Source organism: Octopus sinensis, linkage group LG22 (assembly GCF_006345805.1).
Source record: "Octopus sinensis linkage group LG22, ASM634580v1, whole genome shotgun sequence".
Classification (NCBI taxonomy): Eukaryota; Metazoa; Mollusca; class Cephalopoda; order Octopoda; family Octopodidae; genus Octopus; species Octopus sinensis.
In genome coordinates this window covers 12520643-12526581 of record NC_043018.1, presented here as the reverse complement: position 1 = coordinate 12526581, position 5939 = coordinate 12520643, and positions in this window count along the sequence as shown.

The window sequence follows — 5939 nt, the reverse complement described above, 5'->3', positions numbered from 1 at the left end:
GAAATTAGATCTAAAAGCATTAAGTGTTGTTGCTTTGTGAAATAGTTTGTAACGTAAAATATTATATTATAGGTAGTGAAAAGTTTTTTCTTTTTTTCTTTATATACTATTGAATTTAATAATAAGTATTTTGTTTATTCTATCAATGAGCGAAATATTAGTTCTAGACATAAATTAATTTACTTATATAATAAGTTTAAATTATTTGTGAGCATATTGTTGAAATATATACAAAATACTATTGCAGGGTTGTGGCTGCAGCGTTGTTGATATAAGATATATTATAAGTCTACACATGTTTGTATAGGGTTTAGTACATAGTTAGAATAGGATCAAATCAGATGTTTATTTAATTGATAAATTGATATATAATTTAATTAATTTAATTTAATTTAGATTAAATTATAGTAATTTAGCTTAACTTAAGTATATGATGTATTTTTATTTTAATTAATTGGACTCTTATATTTTTCCAGTAAAGATATGCTATAGTTTGTTTAGATTATTCTCAAAGCTAAAATACATCTTCACAGATAAAATACATATTTCTATCTATTTACTCTAAAATTTTATGTTAGGTTTTTAACGTGATAAATGTATTCTAAACACTTGGTCCTACTTTTAAGTTTAAAATTTAGTTAACAGAATTTCTTCTATAAGAAGAATCATGTTTTTATTTCTGTAAGAAATATTGTTTTAATTCTGTTTGATTATTTATTAAAAATATGTATTTATTTAACTGTTATTGTTATTATTGTTGACCTGAAGAGTGACTATACTTTTAAACTGAATTGTTTTTGGATCGATTAGATTAAAATTTACTTGTAATTTGAATTGAAGTTATAGCCATGAAACGTACGTAGTCTATTTACTAACTATATACCATTTATTTATTATTATGTACTTTTTATGACCTAGATAAATGTTTTATCATATATATTATTTTTTCTATATGGTATGATTTACGTCTATCATTGTTTGAATTACATAATAGTTGTTTTTCTCTAATTTATATATATATTATATATCATCATCATCATCATCTTTGTTTAACGTCCGTTTTCCGTGCTAGCACGAGTTGGACGGTTCGACCGGGGTCTGGGAAGCCAGAAGGTTACTTATGCATTAAAAAACTACTGCACCAATCCTAATGAAATTTGGAGCAGAAAATCCAAGCCTAGGGAGACAGGTAATGCTGTGTGTTTCATACAATTTCAAGGACCAAAATTACTGAATGGATCCTTATGATATTTGAAACTTAGATTCAATGCATAAGGGTGCGTATAAGGCAATATGTTTGGCTTGAATTTCAGATGGTTTAAAGGGAGCAGAACCCCCACGAAAATTCATAAATTTTCGATTTTGATGAAATTTCAACCATGGGTAATTGACACACATCAAGAAGTATTCTCAAAGTTTCCACTTCACATGATGATTCTAAGATACCCTAATGAGGGGCCTTAACTCCCAAATTTTAGTCATTTCTTTTATGATCCAAAAGTAGGTCAAAAGTACTGAATGAATCTTTATGAAATTTGGAAATTATATTCTATGCATAAGGGCCATAACCACCATGACAATTCATATATTTTTGCTGTTGATGAAATTTTAACCATAGATATTAGACACAAATGAAGCAATATTTATAAAATTTCATCCTCTTACAAGTTAGAAAGACCCCTTCATGGGGACTTAACACCCACAATTTAGTGATTTTTATCGAAGCAAAGATGAATACAGTTGTACTCTTGGAAGCTGTAGGGTCACCTGAGCATAAAAGATGAGCATTATTTATAATTCAATGGTACAACAGTGTAAGAGTTTGCTTTGAGATATGCTTAGATTGTAATTTCTGCAATGGGGTGCATAAATTGTGAAGCAAATGAGAAGCATCTTTGCCTCCACTGATTCAGTTGCAAAGAGTTGAGTAATGTTATTTGGTTGCAGACCTCCTTTCAGTCTTTTTATTATCACTGGGTCACACATAGTCCTCAGATGGTAACATTGATTTCAAGCCCTTCCCAGATGAGTGACTGGTTATTCAAAGACATTTATAGATTGTAAATTTATTCTGTCCAGTTATGTATCAGTATAGTGGTCATTTGCAAACTGCAGAGGCGACACTTTCATTTCTCCTTAGCCCCCACGTCACACAGTTGTTAATGTTTATTTCAGTTGGGTCATGCCCTTCCAATTGCTATAGATCCGCATTGCATCTTACGGCTGTGCCTGTCACCTGGATGGTGAGGAATCCAACATTGGGAGTGGTAATGACTAGGATACGGTAGCTGACTGCTTATTGTGATCATTTGTCTTTTGGTTTCCTGTAGCTTTGCTCTCTTTTACAAACCCAGTGAACATATATTTCCTATTCCAAAGAAATTCAAACAATAGATATAAGACCCAAGTTAAAAATATTCTCAACAATTCAACTTCTCTGGTTGACATTAAGACACCCACCCCCAATAGGGGCCTTAACTCCCACATTTTAGAGCTCCATAACGTCCATTTTTCAGGAGCAAAATCCTTTTAACAGGTTCTATAAGACTGGAATTTTGGAATATGCGCATAAAAATCAGTAGTATGGGATACATAGTGTTTGCTTTTTACATGCCACTGGCACAGGAGCCAGTCCAGTGGGCCTGGATCAATCACATTTGGATAGTGCTTTTTACATGCCACTGACACAGGGTCCAGTCAAGAGGTACTGGCATCGGCCACATTCAGATGGTGCTTTTTGCCACTGTAAAGCCCAATATTTGAAGGTCATGCTTCACCACCTCATCCCATGTCTTCCTGGTTCTACGTCTTACACAGGTTCCTTCTACAGTTAGGGTGTGGCACTCATCCATATGTAACATGACCATACTAGTGCAGTCGTCTCTCTTGCACACCACCTTTGATGCTTCTTATGCCCAACTTTTCTCTTAGGGCACTTAAACTTTGTCATATGCACAATGACATTACACATCCAGTGGATCATACTAGTTTCATTTCTTTCAAGACTACACATGTCCTCAGCAGTCATGGCCCATGTTTCACTGCTGTGTAGTATAATTGTTTGCACACATGCATCACAGTCTATCTTTCATCCTGAGTGAGAGGCCCTTAGTTGCCATCAGTGGTAGGAGCTCCCTGAACTTTGCCCAGGGTATTCTTATTTTAGCTGCTACACTCTCAGAGGAACCACCCCATCTACCTGAGGGGGTTTGTGATTTGACAGACTTCCTACTTACTAAGACTTTTGTCTTTTGCTAGGTTAACCCTAAGGCCCTCTGATTGTTGACCTTGCTTCCACACCCTAAACTTTGTCTCTAGTTCTGATAGTGACTGAGCAATTAGAGCAAGGTCATCAGCATAGAGGAGCTCCCAGGTGCAACATGTCTTGAATTCCTCTGTTATTGCCTGGAGGACTATAATGAATAAGAGGGGACAGAAGACTGATCCTTGGTGAAACCCTACTTCTACTTGGAACTCTTCACTATACTCATTGACAACCCTCACCTTACTGACAGCATCCCTGTACAGGGCTTGTACAGTTCTCACCAACCACTCGCCTATCTCCAGTTTCCACATTGAACATCAGATAAGGGTGAAAACTCTTACATGTGGATGACCAAATTCTTATGGATGAATCCACAGTAGAATTGAAGAAGAAAATTCAGATGTGGAAGAGAGTTTGTACAATCACTTGGCATCGACTGGGATGTTCTCATGCATGATTAGTTAATTTGCTGTATCATTTTCCACTCCCCATTAATTCACTACAAACAATAATTATTATCATTATGATTAAAGGCAGCAAGCTAGTAGAATCATTAGCAAACCATACAAAATGCTTAGCAGCATTTCGTCTGTCCCGACTTTCTGGTTCAAATACTGCCAAGGTCCCACTTTCATCTTTTCAGGGTTGATAAAATAAATACAATTTAAGTACCAAAAGCAACAAAAATACTGTCACACCTAGATACTTGTTCTACAACCATGAATAAATTCTAAACAATAACATAACCCCAAATTTAATCAATAAGAATTTCTCCAAAACATCCCTCGATAACAACCAACTCTTAAAACCTAATCACCAGTCCTCAAAGTTGTACAGCCAAGGAAGATTTTAATTGAACAGAGACGATGTGAAGGCAAGACAAATGGATCGCAGTCTGACGATAGCTTAGCTGGGCCGAATTTCGAAGTCACTGTCAAAAACATTCTTGTTTAAGAAGTATGCATACACACACACACACACACATACATGTACATGTATTGTATGTCTACGAGAATGCTGACAGTTACGTCTTCGTCTCGTTGCCGGTGACTTATTCAAACTTTGAATAAACCACGACCGAGTTAACTTCGAAATTACTGCCAACATTCCTATCACAAATGTTGATCCCACACATGTATTTGATTCCTCTTTGTTGTTAATGTTTGATGTTTTTATTCATTTAGAAATCCTAATTTCAATCTACGTCTATGTGCATACATATTTGTGTGTGTGTTTTTATGAGTGCGTACATACTTCGAAATTAAAGTTCTTTACAGGAAGCAGATGCAGTCGTGCCGTAAACAATGTCAGGGGTGAAAATCGGATTTAAAATATTTCTTGGTATTCTTTCGATATGACAATGTGATACTTATATCGAAAGACTGCTTATTTCTTTTTCTTTAAATTCGTCTTGAGTAATCATTCTTAATACATAGAAGTAACGACCACCGAGTTAGACACAATAATGAGGAGATACATTCAGGAGATCAAAGAACTTTCTTTCATTCACTCGACATCTCAGGGTTTTTCAATTTGATTTCCCCCCTTCACATCATCGCATAATCTCGATATTAATACAGATTTCTGTTAGAAAAAGGCAGTAATGAAGAGCAATAACTTATCGATAATGGATTATATAAATATAAATATATATATATATATATATATATATTATATATATATATATATATATATATAATATATATATATATATATATATATATATATATATATATATATACATATATATGTGTGTGTGTATGTATATATATACATATATATTATTATATATATGTATTAATAAATATATATTATATATGTGTATTAATAAATATTATATATAATATATATAAATATATTAATATATATATAATGTATATATATTATATATATGTATATAAATATATATATTTATTAATATATAATATATATATATAAGCATGTGAAAACGAAGGTAAATTGTAAATATAACAGTTTTCTTAAATGTGTATGAAGTGGGGGGGATAATAAAAATTTATAAGAACTTTATACGTTTAATACAAACAGACAAATATCTCTGTGCTTGTCTAATTGAAAGAAACAATAATAAAGATATAACAGAAACGGAGCAATTATCCGGCAGGCTTGGGACCGGAAGTGTCCCGGATTTCTGGAACATTCCGGTTTTCTGGAAACGGTCTAACTATGGACTTAAAATATGGAATAAACTATGAAAAGTAAAGAACTAAAGTTAAACTATTAACCGAACTAAATTATACTTAACAATTTCAAACTGATACACTTCTAAAGGAGGCTCCATTTGATATTTATTAATCCTTAATAAATAGCTTAAAATTCTCAGTATATCATACTGCAAAATGCATAGTTTTTAGAAGATGAGAATTAAATGACGAAAAGTAAAATCATGATTTTAGTTAACGAACAGATACGGGTACAAATTATATACGGGTACATTGAGTATATTTAATCTTTATCGATCCACCTAAAAAAGTAACGAACAAAAGTATTTTTAACACACCGTAGGCAAAGTAAACAACTTTAAAAATAGTATTTATTTAATACGGGGTACATGGTATTGCGCACTATTGCCGGATTTCTGGAAGTCGAATGAAAGAACCGACCTCGGCGGAAACTCGGAGTATAATCCGGGGGTCGATTTTTTCCGAGCGACACC